This window comes from Tachyglossus aculeatus, chromosome 22 (genome assembly GCF_015852505.1).
Source record: "Tachyglossus aculeatus isolate mTacAcu1 chromosome 22, mTacAcu1.pri, whole genome shotgun sequence".
NCBI lineage: Eukaryota > Metazoa > Chordata > Mammalia > Monotremata > Tachyglossidae > Tachyglossus > Tachyglossus aculeatus.
In genome coordinates, this window is record NC_052087.1 from 19,164,716 (window position 1) to 19,181,213 (window position 16,498).

At 40.8% G+C, this 16,498-nt stretch overlaps 1 protein-coding gene across 2 annotated transcripts in view; it reads right to left on the bottom strand.

The window, feature by feature from the left end:
• The window catches only part of SHANK2 (SH3 and multiple ankyrin repeat domains 2), a 734,882-nt gene that overhangs the window by 660,747 nt on the left and 57,637 nt on the right, over positions 1 to 16,498 (bottom strand). For both annotated transcript variants that reach the window (XM_038764461.1, XM_038764460.1), the window contains exon 4: positions 11,491 to 11,559. The gene's annotated coding sequence lies outside the window, so the exon portion shown is untranslated. The remainder of the gene's footprint in view (positions 1 to 11,490; positions 11,560 to 16,498) is intronic.

Consider the following 16,498-nt stretch of genomic DNA (forward strand, 5'->3'; position numbering starts at 1 on the left):
ACCCGCTACAGACAATTTCCACCTGTAAACTTTCTTATCATTTAGTGCAGTCCTCTACATAGAGTGAGTGTTCAACAAATTCTATTAGTACCACTATGGACTCTCTTTTAGGACAATATATAGTATTCTTAGGGAAGCAGCAAGGCCTAGAAGATAGAGCAAGGCATGGGAGTCAGAAGGATCTGGGTTCCAATCCCTGCTCCACTACTCGTCCGCTGGGTGACCTTGGGCAAGTTACTTAACTTCTTTGTGCGTAAGTTCCTTCATCTGTAAAATAGGATTAAGACTGTGAACCCCACGTGGGACATGGACTGTTCAACCTAATTATCTTATATCTACCCTAGTGCTTAGTACAGTGCCCGGTACATAGTAAGCGTTAACAAATATTATAAAAAAAAGATATGCCAGGCATTGCACTAAATGCTGGGGTAGATACAAGATCAATGGAATTTACTGATCATTTACTATGTGCAGAGCACTGTACTAAGCTCTTAGGAGAGTGCAATACAACATAGTTGGCAAACAGGTTTCCCGCCCACAAGAAGCTTAGTCTAGAGGGGGAGGCAGACATTAACATGAATAAATTATAATATATAATTTAAAGGTAATTAGGTTGGACACAGTCCCAGTCCCATGCTCACAGTCTGAGGAGGAGGATTTAATGTCCACTTTACAAATGAGGTAACAGGCACAGAAAAGTTAAGTGACTTACTCAAGGTCACACAGCAGGCAAGGGGCGGAACTTTGATTAGAACCCAGGTCTTGTGTCTCCGAGGCCTGTGTTCTCTCCACTAGGCTAGGCTGCATCTCTAAAAGAGCCATCCGATTTCTGATAGTGGCACGCCAAGCTAATCTGTCTGTTTCTGCTGCTGACTTAAAGCAGTCCTTAAACATAGTGCATTTTTTGAAGTTGCTTCAGTTAATGTTTAAATGTTTCCCCTGCTCTCCTTGCCGTGCATAACAAGTCCTGCCTAGTGGAGCCGAATTGAGATAAGTATTTCTTTCATTCTAGCAGACTAGCAGCATTCCTGAACCTGGTTGTAGTGATCTTGCCTTGCCATTAGATGAAACTATTCAAAAAGTCAGAGATGAGATCTTTAATAGGCCCAGGTCTCAATTATGTTGCAGGCTGAAATGCTACTATTTAATTAAACAATCAATAATAGTTACTGAGTGCTTACTCCATGTAGAACACTATATTAAGTGCTTGGGAACATACAAGAGAGTTAGTAAACCTGATCGCGGACCTTAACCAAGGACTTAACAAAGTACAGTACTTTGCACAAAATAAAAGCTCAGTAAATACCACTGATTTATTAGGGAGACTGTAGACCTTTAACTTGATCTAAAAATACTCAATGAAACAAGGCATGAAAAAGAAATTGAGGCCAATCAAGAAATAAGAAAAGAGTTGCAGATTTTTCTGTTTCATCATACCAACCCAGTTTTGACTGCCTTTGATGACTATTAACTGGACAACTTTCTACAGAAAGTTATTATCTTTTTCTGCAGAAACATTTGGGGCAAGTCACTCCCCTCCTCAAAAATCTCCAGTGGTTGCCAATCAACCTCCATATCAAACAAAAACTCCTCACTGTTGGCTTCAAAGCTCTCCATCACCTTGCCACCTCCTACCTCACCTCCCTTCTCTCCTTCTACATCCCAGCCCACACAGTATACTCCTCTGGTGCTAACCTTCTCACTGTGCCTCGTTCTTGCCTGACTCCTGGCCCACGTCCTTCCTCTGGCCTGGAATGCCCTCCCTTCTCACATCTGCCAAAGAATCACACTTCTCCCCTTCAAAGCCCTACTAAAGGCTCACCTCCAGAAGGCCTTCCCAGACTAAGACTCCCTTTTCTTCAGCTCCCCCTCCCCTCCCCATCATCCTGACTCACTCCCTTTGCTCTTCCTTCCCTCCCTGCCCCACAGCACTTGCATAAGTACATATCTATAATTCTACTTATATTGATGCTATTGATGTTTGTTTACTTGTTTTGATGTATGTCTCCCCCATTCTAGACTGTGAGCCCATTGTGGACAGGGATTGTTTCTCTGTTGCTGAACTGTATTTTCCAAGTGCTTAGTACAGTACTCTCCACATAGTAAGTGCTCAATAAGTACGGTTGAATGAATGAATGAATGACAACTGATCTACTCTTCATTTCACTGTTCCCAAATGTGAGTGTTAGGTTAACTAAGCCTCTGTCTCCTCAAAGTGACATGCCTGCTTCTCTGTATGCCTTTAATCCTAAGGTGTCCTTCACTTCTACAAGTGGCATTCAGCGAAGATCACTAATGTTGTCTAGCAAAAAAAGCTTCAACAAGTATTTTCAAATTTTAAAATGATTCATCAACTCTCTCTACTACTCTGCTGATTTACCATTCATGGATAATTGGCATAAAACCCATTTCCTACTATGAAATGTCCTTTAAGAAACTTGAATTGTAAAAGGCTTCAATGAAGTTATTCACAAACCCCAAATTTTCCCAAAAGGTACCTACCTATTGAGGCTGAACTCTACAGATAGGTGTAGCTCAGTGGTATGTACGGAGCACTTACTGTGTGCACTGTCAGTACTGGTTGTTACTGTATTACATTGGCTCTATCCTAAGCAAAAATTAGCCAAATGGTGGGCTGAAACCTCTGACATTTTCCATGGTATGAGCTACCTATGGTTAACCAAAATGGGAAGAAAACTGATAGCTTTATACATATACAGAAGGCCCAGCTGCCCAGCCATTCACCACAAGGGAAGTATTGAAGTAGAGGAAGGACAGCAGGACTTCAAAAATTCATTCCCATTAGTCCTAGTTCTGCTTCTGTGTTGGCCAGTATTACTGCCCTTCAAATCTAAAGCTCACTGTGAGCAGGGAATATGTCTACTTATTGTTTATTGTCCTCTCCCAAGTGCATAGTACAGTGCTCTGCACCCAATAAGCACTGTCAGTGAGAGGGTGAGAGAGAGGAGCATTCTGAGAACTGTATGTTTGGGAAAACTCACCTGAACTTTACCTGTAAGAGAAGCTGGGTGCTAATGGTACTGTGAATACTCCAGAAGCCAGCCTTTTGAAGGACAGTTCTCTGAACATAGAAAGAGCTCAGTAAATACCTCTGATTGTACAGTGCTGACCCTGGATCAGTTGACTTTCTTTCATTCATTTAATCATATCAATTGAGTGTGTATTGTGTGCAGAGCACTGTACTATGCACTTGGGGAGACATACATCAAAACAAGTAAACAAGCATCAATAGCATCAATATAAGTAGAATTATAGATATGTACTTATGCAAGTGCTGTGGGGCAGGGAGGGAAGGAAGAACAAAGGGAGTGAGTCGGGATGATGGAGAGAGGAGGGGGAGCTGAGGAAAAGGGGGTCAGTCTGGGAAGGCCTTCTGGAGGAACAGTACTACTAAAACAAGAAAGTGGGTGAGTCTATCTGGGTTAAAGCAAAGTAGAAATGATTACAAAGAACTATGACATACTCTTTAGTGAATTTATCACTCCATTTTTTACCTCACACAAACCTGACACCTGTACCCTGCTCTACATCATCCTGCTTTGCTTCTTATAAAACTTCAGGCAGCTCCCTCCATTGCAAAAGGTTTGAGTCAGCGGAGACAGCAGGAATGAGCTCACTGTGGGCAGGGAATGTGTCTGTTTATTGCTATATTTTACTCTCCCAAGTGCTTTGTACAGCTCTTTGCACACAGTAAGCACTTAAAAGTATGACCGAATGAATGCCCTGCTCTCACAAATCCAGATGCACCCCAGGCATTAAAGAGGCAGAAGGAAATCTGATCTTCCTTTCCTTGTTGCTGACTGCACAACTACATGGGGGTGGGAGAATGTGAGAGACACAAGATACCTCTGCTGACCTGGGGATGTAATAAGGATCTGTGAAGGATTATTGTCATTTTGAACTAAAACCCGTTTATCTAACAAAGTTCTCCAAAATGAGTGGATAAACTACTACAGGAGCTCACCAACTTATCCACTCCCCTACTCCCCCTAGTGGTATTCCAAGCAAACGTATTTTTTGAACTCTGAATACAAAGTATTCATTCATTCAATCATATCTATTGAGAACTTACTGTGTGTAGAGCACTGTACTAAGCAATTGGGATAGTACAATACAATAACAGACATACACATTCCCTGCCTATTTTACTTTTATTTCAGTACAATCAATCAATGGTATGTATTTTTTTACGGTACTTAAGTGCTTACTTTGTGCCAAGCACTGTAGTAAGCACTGGGGTAGACACAAGATCATCAGGTTGGACTCAGTCCACGTCCTACATGGGGCTCACAATATTAATCCCCATTTTACAGATAAGGTAACTGAGGCACAGAGAATAATAATAATAATTGTGGTATTTAAGCACATACTATGTGCCAGGCACTGGGATGGACACAAGTAAATAGGGTTGGACACAATTCCTGTACCACATGGGGCTCACAATCTCAATCCCCATTTTTACAAATGAGGTAACTGAGGCCCAGAGACATGAAGTGACTTGCCCAAGGTCACACTGCAGACAAGTGGCAGAGCCAGGATTAGAACCCATGACCTTCTGACTCCCAGGCCAGTGCCTTTTCCATTATGCCATGCTGCCCCTCTAGAGAAATGAAATGTCTTGCCCAAGGTCACACAATCAATGATATTTATTGAGCACTCACTATGTGCAGAGCCCTGTTCTAAGCACTTGGGAGAGTACAATGCAACAGAATTGGCAGGAATGTTCCCTGCCCATAATGAGTTTACAGTTTGCTGACAGGTGGAAAATCTGATATTAGAACCCAGGTCCCTCTAACTCCCAGACTCATGCTCTATCCACTAGGCTACACTGTATCTCTGTTGTTTGAGCAGAGCATTGTACTAAGCAACTGGGAAAGTACATTAAAGTGGGTAGATGATCCTGACTACACATGCAATGCCCTGCACAGTAGACCTTCACTACATAATAATAGTAATGGCATTTGTTAAGCGCTTACTACTAATGCTAATGATTTTCAGTGAGTGTTCAAAATACAGTTGGACTGTGACTTTTAGCTGGGAAATTTACAATGGACCAATTTACTCCACGACAATGCCCTGCAAGAGATTGGATTACGGTAAGCTCTGGACAGTCTCACTTGAGTTCACAGTAAAATGCATCTTGGCTCAGACACTACCTCACCACTGTCGCTGACTGTGAGCATGGAAGCATCCCTCTGGGAGTGGGACTGTCTCTGTTTTAGAATGGGAGCACGCCCATGAATACAAGAGCACTGAACAGCGACGAAGAATAAAACGATATGGCCCAGAATAAAAAGACAAGCAAAACACAACTTTTTTTGTTAGTTGTGAGTCAGGCACCAAGTATAGCTGAGCCTGGCTAACTTCAAAATCCAATGGCATCTACAATTGCTACTATCGAAGTTATGTTCCCAACAGACTCAACCCTTTTATGCCTCAGGCCTCTTTCTTAGTGGCTCATCCCATGATGTTTTGAAAGCCTGCCAGGGAGTCAGGTATGTTTAATAAAAACCACAAAGTCACAATGCCTCTATAATGTAAACCAGAGTCACCCAGCTCCTGTCAGCTGACTTACACATGATTCGAGTGAATGGCAGTTCACAGAAATACAGCAATAACAAAACATCAATAGTGCAGGAAATAATTAACTGTGTGGAATGGAATATATTAGATTTATCAGCACAAGAGAATAAGAAGTAAATGGCCTTACAGGAGTAGAGAATGGTGTGCAATATCATCATCATCATCATCATCAATCGTATTTATTGAGCGCTTACTATGTGCAGAGCACTGTACAAAGCGCTTGGGAAGTACAAATTGGCAACATATAGAGACAGTCCCTACCCAACAGTGGGCTCACAGTCTAGAAGGGGGAGACAGAGAACAAAACCAAACATACTAACAAAATAAAATAAATAGAATAGATATGTACAAGTAAAATAAATAAATAGAGTAATAAATATGTACAAACATATATACCTATATACAGGTGCTGTGGGGAAGGGAAGGAGGTAAGATGGGGGGATGGAGGAGGGATGAGGGGGAGAGGAAGGAAGGGGCTCAGTCTGGGAAGGCCTCCTGGAGGAGGTGAGCTCTCAGTAGGGCCTTGAAGGGAGGAAGAGAGCTAGCTTGGCGGATGGGCAGAGGGAGGGCATTCCAGGCCTGGGGGATGACGTGGGCCGGGGGTCGATGGCGGGACAGGCGAGAACGAGGTACGGTGAGGAGATTAGCGGTGGAGGAGCGGAGGGTGCGGGCTGGGCTGTAGAAGGAGAGAAGGGAGGTGAGGTAGGAGGGGGCGAGGTGATGGACAGCCTTGAAGACCAGGGTGAGGAGTTTCTGCCTGATGTGCAGATTGATTGGTAGCCACTGGAGATTTTTGAGGAGGGGAGTAATATGCCCAGAGCGTTTCTGGACAAAGATAATCCGGGCAGTAGCATGAAGTATGGATTGAAGGGGAGAGAGACACGAGGATGGGAGATCAGAGAGAAGGCTGATGCAGTAGTCCAGATGGGGTAGGATGAGAGCTTGAATGATATTATTGAATGAATAATATCCAACCAAGACTGTGTGGGTATCATACCACTTCACAAATCTGACAAAAAACAACAACAAAAAAACCTACCAGGCCACAAAAATTATTTACTAGTCCATAAAACTGTCATTATTCTAACATTAACTAGTATAATTATGGTGATACAATACCTGAGAGCATTAGTAACCCAACCAAGTCTGGTAACAAAGCTCTAATCCCTATAGCATCCACCAAAAGTTACACTGAGCTAGGCTGGGGATTGTACAAGAAAGTGTGATTTGGCTCAGCTCTGGAGTGTCTCGTAATGGATGTTGGGTTCAGCCTCCTAGCTCAGTGACTCTGTGATAGACCTCTTTTAAAATCCAGATTAACTTCTTTTTAACTCATCCTTAGCTTGATTTTTGTTTTATTAAAGTATAGGCATATCCCAGGATACAGAGCAACATGGCCTAGTGGATACAGCACGGGCCTGGGAGTCAGAAGGACTTGGGTTCAACTCCCGGTTCCACTATTTGTCGTCTGTGGGGCATTGGGCAAGTCATTTAACTTCTCTGTGCCTCTGTTATCTCATCTGTAAAATGGGGATTAAGATTGTGAGCCCCAGGTGGGAGATGGAGTCTGTCCAGCCTGATTATCTTATACCTACCCCAGCACTTAGCACAATGCCTGGCACATAATAAGTGTTTAACAAATACCAAAATTATTATATATGTAATATGCTCTTCAAAAACATGAAGTCACGTAAACCAATGAATTATGGGGTACACTTTCCCCACGTCTTAAATGTAATTTATTCGTTTCCTGTTCCTGACGCAGATCAATGTTATTTACTGAGCACCTACTGCATGCAGAGAGAGCACTGTACTAAAAGCTTGGGAGAGTAAAATACAACAAAAGTGGCAGACACAATTCCTGCGTGGATGCTGTTCCCCAGCTTCAGACTGTATCCCTAACATCAATCAGCTGTTTCCCAGTGCCCACAGCTGGTCACAGTGGGGTTGGGTCAGAGAGTGGGGATGGTTCAACACAAACTATGAGCACTATTTGTCATCTCTGAAAATGAATCACAGCTACACAAACTGGAAAAACAATGCAAATATATGTCCTGCTGATCCTCCACTAAATGAAAGTCCTATGCAAGGGGGCAGTCCAGAATACTGGTCATTTTATCACTGAAGAGAAAAAAGTGGCTCTATTCCTGCCCATTTTAAGCTCCTTGTGGGCAGGGATCACGTCTACCAACTCTATCGCACTTTACTTTCCCAACTGCTTAGTATAGAGTTCTGCACTCAGTAAGCACTCAATAAATACCACTTACTGATTTAAACTCCTGATAGTCTTCTGTTTTAGAACAAGAGCTTTAAGGCACTCAATCAGCTCTCTCCCCATTTCTTATCTTCACTCTTCTCCCATTACAATCCAGGCCACATATTTTGCTCCTCTAATGCCAACCCTACTTATTCTGCCTCACTCTCATGTCTCTCACAGTTGACCCCTTGCTCACACCCTCCCTCCAACCTGCTTTCCCCTTTATGTGTATCAGGCCACCACTCTCTCCATATTCCAAGCCCTATTATAATCACACGTTCTCAAGGAAGGCTTCCATGAATGATCTCGCATCTCCCCATGGTATTTCCTTCCCCATTCTGCAACCTATACACCTGAGTCTTATCCCCAAGCACTTACTCACCTCCTTCTCCCTCCCTCAACAACACTTATGAGCAGACCTTTAAATGTGGCTGCTCTCTTCTCTCTGTAATTTTAGTGTTTGTCTCCCCTGATAAATTGTAAGCTCCTTGGAGACAGGTTGTGTCTGTCTATTGTGCTCTGTACAAAGTAAGCACTCAAATACTATTGATTGACTGGTGTTTGGTGATACCCTGGGTGTTTGAATGGCCTTAGGTGGATCAAAAATCAGATCTAATTTTTAGCTGCAGAGGAAGTTTTGAATTGGATAGAGCATGGGCCTGGGAGTCAGAGGGATCTGTGTTCTAACCTGGGTTCTACCACCTGTCTGCTCTGTTACGTTGGGTAAGTCACTTAACTTCTCTGTGCCTCAGTTACCTCATCTGTAAAATGGGAATTGGCTGTGAGCCTCAAGTGGGACATGGACTGTGTCCAACCTGATTAGTTTGTATCTAACCCAGGGCTTAATACTGTCCCTGGCACATAGTAAGCGCTTAACAATTACCACTTACAAAAATTGATTTGTTATCAGAACAATACAGGCACATAGTAAGTGCTTAAAAATAATAATAAAAATGCTTGAAGTCAGTCTTGACCTAATTTTTATTGCCAACACAATGTAGGTCATACCTACTTAAGCACTGGTCTCTGAGACAAATGGCAAGGAGCCTGAAAAGATGCCCAACTGTATTTGAGCATCCCGACTTGTAACCTGATTTGCTTGTATCCACCCCAGTACTTACTACAGTGCCTGGTACATAGTAAGTGCTTAACAAATACCATCATTATTTTCCTGGACTAGATGTGCAAGAGATGCTCTCAATGTCACTCTCATGGCTGCAGTCATATGGCAGCATCAGCTTTGAACCAAAGGACAATTCTACTCCCTAATCCTTCCCTTTGGCTACAATTGCCACAATGAAATTATGTTGTGTAAAATTAATTGTAACAGTAATAATGATATTTGTTAATTTCTTACTACTTGCCAAATTGAAGAAGATAAAAGATAATCACATCAGGCATATGCCCTATACCACATAGGGCTCACAGTCTAAGTAAGGCGAAGAACAGATATTTGAAATCCTGACACTCTCCAAGACAAAAAACAGTGGGACTCAAATTTACTGACTGCTGCTGGGAACACAACACTTTTTTTTTTTGGTTTAGTGCTTACTAGGTGCCAGGCTAAGCCCTGGGGTAGACACAAGATAATTAGATTGGACACAGTCCCCATCCCACATGGGGCTCACAGTCTTAATCCCCACTTTACAGATTAGGTAACTGAGGGACAAAGTTAAACGACTTGCACAACATCAAACAGCAAACGAATGGCAGAGCTGGGATTAAAATACAGCTCCTCTGACTCTCAGGTCCATGCCCTTTTCACTAGACCATGCTTCTTCTCCTCTTCTGGGCCACTTTATAGGTCAAATTGCATGTCAAAACCCACTGCTTATTGGTGTTGTGTGTATGTGGAACAATACATAATCTGAAGAGTCATGAGGATAAGCCTGCTATGTCCTCTGTGCGATGCTTCATTGAAGAGCGGTATATCAAGGTTGGTGAATTGGAAACAAAGATCCAAAGTGCTCTCATCATTTATCCAACTCTGTTTCCGGTGAGCTATAATGACTATAGAGATGGCAAACTAGAGATAACTGGACACTTATTGGATGGTTTGGTGCTGAGCAAAGGTCTAGAATCTGCAGGGGTTTAAAATATCAAAATGGTATGTCTTTGTGTAGTTCTAATTTGAAATGCTCCCTGCTTTGAAGATCTGAAGTGCTGAATATCAGAATAATCATCCAAATAGAATTGACCCAATTTCTCAGCGAGAAAATAAAAATTATGCTTGCTAAGCCAAATCCCTCCTCCTCTCTACAGGACTAATGAAAATTTGGTTTCAAGAGGCATCCCCAATGTCCTTCACTTCTCACAGTTGTCTGTTATCAGCTGTAATGTCACTGCAGAAGTGTATGGTGAGTGGCGAAGAATGTAGGGCCTTAAGAGGTGAGAAAAGAAAGAAAGAGGGGAAAGAAAGAAGATAGGAGAGAAGCCACACATGCGCAGAAGCACTTGACCCTTCCCAGAGGCTGCCTTCGTAGGACAGTGAGGAACTTGCCCCACCCTCCCATTTTCCAACACTTCCTGTGGCTGCTGTTTCTACTGCAACCTCAAAAACCTGCTTCAAGCCAGTTTCTGGTACACTGCAGAAGTTAGTGTTCTCCTGAACCAGAAATATCCAGAAACAGTGCATAGGCAGCAGGGATGGCAGAGAGAAGAGAGGGCTTGGGAAAACAGAAGAAGAGAAATGTGGGAAGGAGGAGGCAAGACAGAATTTACATGCTGTTTCACTGCTAACATCAGGTCTCCTTCCACACCCAACCAAATGAGAGAGATTTTAGGCATCCTTCCAAAACTTTTGGGATAGGAGAACAAAACTAGGACTCAAATTCTTTCATTCATTCAATCGTACTTATTGAGCGCTTACTGTGTGCAGAGCACTGTACTAAGCGCTTGGGAGTATATTCTACATATCGTGCCCTATCTAGGATGGATGAGAACTTCACATAAAAATCTCTGTTAAAACTAGTTATTTTCTGTTTGCAACAGCTCGCCTATATTGAAAGGTAGCAAGTAGCATGGAAAGCAAAGCAAAGCAACTAAACCTCCAGTGCAAACTATTCCTCTACTGCATTTCTCCCCCATCCCATTCACTGCTAATCAGATACCCACAAGTTCAGAGCATAAATACAATGGGGAAATCCTGGCTCCTTTTTGCTTTCCATGAATCAGAGTCATCCCAAACCCTAAACTGTAAGTCACAGTAAAATGTTCACTTAAAATTTTACTACTTGGGATAAAGTAGGGAATAGTGTAGAGTTAATATGGCACTCTACACCATTCCCTATTTATCCCCAGTAGTTTGAAAATATTTCATCAATGGTTTACTCTATTATTCCTAAGAAAAATACATTTATTTCCTTAATTTTACATTCTAAAAATAGTTTCCTTATTCAGGTGTCCTAGAATGTCTGGCCATTATAGAAATGTGCAAGGTACAGTAATGGTATTTCTCACTAATGTTTAAATTTTTCCTAAAAAGGACAATCTAATAATAGATTTGGTTATTCTTCATCCTTTAAAATATTCATCCATTTTGCAAGTTCCTTAATCAGTTGTCCACAAAATAGTAATACAAAAATGAATCAGTAACAATCTTGCAAAAAGTGCAATGGAGCATTACTTACCAAGAAACAGAAAATTGTCCAGACAGTCCGTATATCAAGCTCCAGACAAATCTATCGGTTTCCAGATCTCTGTTGAAAATAAAAGAACAAAAGATGTCTTGAGTTTGAAATAAGAAAATATATTAGTTTCTAGAGCCACTCCCTATTTTCAAAGATTCATTTCAGTGTAAACATGATTCACAGCAAAACAGAGTAATGTTATGTTCAACTTCAGTGATAAGTACAACTTTGCATTTCACAACTATCCTAAACTACATACAATTTCAGATAGGGGAAAGATATAATTACTTGTTTGCAAACTAACATTTTGCTTAACTATTGTAATCTCTTAAAGCAACCTGGTTTTCTAAAAGGAAGCTATAAAAGGAAGTACTATTCTCTAAATGCAGTTATCTATCAATCTTAGCTATTGAATGCTTATTGTGTGTAGACCACTGTAGCAAGGGCTTGGGAGAGTACAATATAATAGAATTGAAATACATTATTCCTATTTTCAAGGACCTTACAATCTAATAGGGGAGATTGGCATTAAAATAAATTACAGATAGGGGATTTTCAATTCAATTGTATTTATTGAGTGCTTACTGTGTGCAGAGCACTGTACTAAGCGCTTGGGAAGTACAAGTCAGCAACATATAGAGACGGTCCCTACCCAACAACGGGCTCACAGTCTAGAAGGGGGAGACAGAAAACAAAACCAAACTTGTAGACAGGCATCAAAATAGTCAGAACAAATAGAATTAACATTTGTTAATTCTACTAACTTTGCAACAGAGTATATGGATAAGTGCTGTAGGGTGTATGGGGTACAGACTCAAGTGTACAGGTGACACAGAAAGGAGGGCAAATGCAGTGGGGAAATGTGTTCTTTGAAAACATGGATGTAAGAGGAGTTTGGCCTACTGGAAAGGAAATGGGCCTGGGAGTCAGAGGACCTGGGTTCAATTCCCAGCTCTGCCAATTGCTTGCTGTGTGACCTTGGGAAAGTCACTTATTCTCAGTACCTCAGTCTCCTCAACTGAAAAATGAGGATTCAATACCTGTTCTCCCTTCTTTCTAAACTGTGAGCCCTAAGCAGAACAGGAACTGTGCCTGACCTAATTAACTTGTACCTATACCAGAACTTAGAACAGTGTTTGACCCAAAGTGAGTGATTTATAAATGCCATATAAAGAGGGAATTTTCTTCTCTAGTACCCTCCATTTCCAGTGAAGTCATTCTTTACCCTGTAATGGCAAGTGTGATCTTTTTCTAGTAGCATTTAAAAAAAGAAAAAAAACCCAACACCTTCCTTTCCAAATGTCCCCCCCACTTCAGAGAAGGCCTTGGGTCTCTCACTAGCTGGTACAGCTTACAATTCACCTTCAGAAACTCAAATTACTTTCCTGGTAGTTATCATTATTTAAACCTAAGGTATTCTAGTTCTTTGTTCTAGTCAGTACTGCAAGGCTTAGTGGCAAGAGCACAGGCTCGGGAGTCAGAGGACATGGTTTTTAATCCCGGCTCTACCACTTGTCTGCTCTGTGACCTTTGGCAAATCACTTAATTTCTCTGTGCCTCAGTTCCTTCACCTGCAAAATGAGGATTAAGATGGTGAGCCCCAGGTGGGTAATAGACTGTGTCCAACCTAATTACCTTTTATCTACTCCAGTACTTAGAACAGTGTTTGGCACACAGTAAGAACTTAAATATCACAATTATTATTACCACTGCCTGTCAGAAAGATTGAAATCCTTCAAATCTCCAGTTTGTGGGTGATATTTGTTTTTTTGTTTTGTTTTTTAAAAAAAGTCTAACTTCCCCCAAAGGCTTTATGGTCAGTAGGCCTTCGGGTCATGGTGCTTTTGTTAGTTTCCATGGCTCTGACTGCTGTGGTGTCTTCTTCAATAGTTGGAACAAGTACCATGTCTTTGAAAGATGGGAGGTCGCATTGAAAATACTGAAATGTCGAAACATTGAAATGTGACAAGTATGGAGCCATATAATGTCTAGTAATGCAGTGATGTTCTTGATCTTCTGGAAACTTACATAGCCTTCAATATTATACTGCATAATAATAATAAAAACAATTATGAAATTTTTAAAATGCTTACTGTGTGCTAAGCCCTGGGTAGGTACAAGGTTATCAGATAAAACACAGTCTCTTGTCACATAAAATTCAAATTTTTTAAAAATCCTCATTTTATAGAGGACCAGACAAAGCAACTATGCAACTTGTCCAAGGACACACAGCAAGCCGGTGGCAGAAGTAGAACTAGAACCTGGGCCTACTGACTTCCAGTCGTGAGCTTATTACACTGTCACACTCCATCAGGTCAAACCCCATCATCAGTCATGCCTGTTGTTTATCTTTTTTTTTAGAGTATTTATTAAGCACTTACTATGTGCCAGGCACTGTTCTAAGTGCTGGTGTAGAAACAAGGTAATTAGGTTGGACACAGTCCATGTCCCACATGGGGCTCATGGTCTCAAGAGAAGTTAAGTGACTTGCCCAAGGTCAAACAACAGACAAGTAGTAGAGCTGGGACTAGAACCCAGGTCCTTCTGACTCTGGGTTGAGCTTCTATGATGGGGTGCTGGTTTCTGTAAAACTCCTGCTGCCTGGTTCATGAGGTCCTGCAAGAAGTGCAGTAACTGTTTTGCTTCAAGTAGATCTCTAAGTTATTTGTAATGAAGAGGTTGCCTAACCACATTCACTGTTACGATGACTGCCAAGCAATCATTATCACAGAGATAGGCCTATTTACTGCTTGGGTTAGAAATTTTGGTTGAATCAATCAAAGATATTTATTGAGCACCGAGCACTGTACTGGGCACTTGGAAGAGTACCATACAACAGAGTTGGTAGACACGTTCCCTGCCCACAAGGAATTTGCAGTCAAAAGTTGAATTTCCTGTTCCAACAAGATGGTTATAATATTGCCCCTGAGATCTTTGGGTAGACCTTCATTCTCCAGATACTTGACATTTGACAGTTTTGATGCCTTTGGTGTACCAAAACAAATGCTGTATTGAAAAGCTGCAAAAAATTATTCCCAGAAAAACAGCAAGAGATAATAGCATTTGAGAGTTACTGAGTGCAGCACACTGCACTAAGGGCTGGGAAAGACTATATAATTTGGGAATTAGACACAATATTTGTTCCTCCAGGGGCTCACAGAGTCACAGATTTCAAAAGTAAGTGAAGTCCACTTGGCCAGAGAAGTTATCTTCCTGCCTGTCTCTCTCATTGGAGTGTAAGCTCCTTGTAAGAAGGAAACATGTCTTGTACTTCTGTTGAATTTACCCAAGTGCTTAGTACTATGCACTGCATCCTGTGGGTGCTGAATAAATACCATTACCACTCATATGGAAAATCAGGTAGCTTAAGTTTCAAGCAATATGACATCAAAAGTTATTCTGAGTTTACATTACTGAAGCTTTCTCGGAACAGAACAATTTTGGGTTTTCTGTATATATCTCAAGAGAAAAAAACTCTGGTATCCTACAGAATAATTGTGGCATAGACAGTAGTCAGAGAAACAACTTAAATTTTCTGTAACACATTTTAAAATGGAGATAGAATAAAAGCTTTTTTTGGTTTTTAAATGGCATTTGTTAAGCACATCATATGTGTCAGGGACTGTCCTAAGCCCTGGGGTAGATACAAATCCCTGTCCACATAGGGCTCAAATCTTAATACCCATTTTAACAGATGAGGTAACTGAGGCACAAAGAAGTGAAGTGACTTGCCCAAGGTCACACAGCAGACAAGTGTAGAGTCAGCATTAGAACCTAGGTCCTTCTGACCCCCAAGCTTGTGCTCCATCCACTAGGTCATGCTGCTTCTAAAGTTCTAAATATTCACAGTCTAAATATAAACCAAGAAGAAACAAGACACTAGTCTATAAGTATTTGAATAATATAATCGGGGCACACAGAAATTATTTGCCACATACAAATGGCATACAAATTGTAGAAAAGGAATAAACTTGGACTAACTTCAAGAAAAATGTATTCACATTGAGACATTAAATGGCAAAATTCTCTCTAGGGAAACAATGGAAGAACAGTCTATCAAATTAGGACAAACTAGGGCAAAAGAGAAGTGCCTACATGTGACTAAAAAGGTGATTTAATTTTCTTTCTTCCTTCTCTACCACACTTGGCCAAAGACTTTGGTTTAATACAGAGTGCAGATGAAGGATTAAGTGTGCCAACTCTGTAAAATCATAAAGAAGGGAATAGTTGGCCAACCTTTAAGCCCAACTCAAAATTATTTTATTTTTGAAATACTGAAAAATCATGACCCTGTTAGTCAATATGTATCAGTTGAATAAAATAAGTCAGTTAAGGTACATCTAAAAGTGCGTGTTCATTCAGCCATAACATAGTCCAGGAAAGTCTTCTAAACTTCTTCTAAACATTTAAGCAAGTTATTTATATTGTGTAGTACTCCCCCTGACTTGGTATGGCAATCATTGTCATCATCATCAATGATCCATTATAAATTCTGCCAAATCACTTAACTTCATATTTGAAAAAAAATGTTCCTCATCCAGGAAAAAGTATTCACAGCATTTAATGTATCACATGACGGAAGACATTATATTTTGATGTCATTTTCAAATATTTAAAGGAATTTAAAATAGAGCTCTCTAACACTCCTCTGCTTAAAGTTATTGTTTTACCCATACTAGAATTAAGAAGAGATTATCATTCTATGCCTTTTCTGAGTTATTCTTCCACAAATCTGAAGGAAGTTGATGTACCTTTGTCATTTTCCAAATTTTCTAGGGGACATGTAACTTGGAAATATTACAACATAGCCCAGGTAACAAATATTTGATTTCCAACAGATGAAAGGTCCACTTAATACCTACACTAGTTTGCCACTGTTAGGATATAGTATATTTTCATTCAGCTCATAATTAATTCTCCCACTACCAAGATATCTTATATGTATACAAAAGTATACTAGTTTTTTTGCTTTTTTTTGTTTTTTGGTAATGAAAGACACTGATGATTT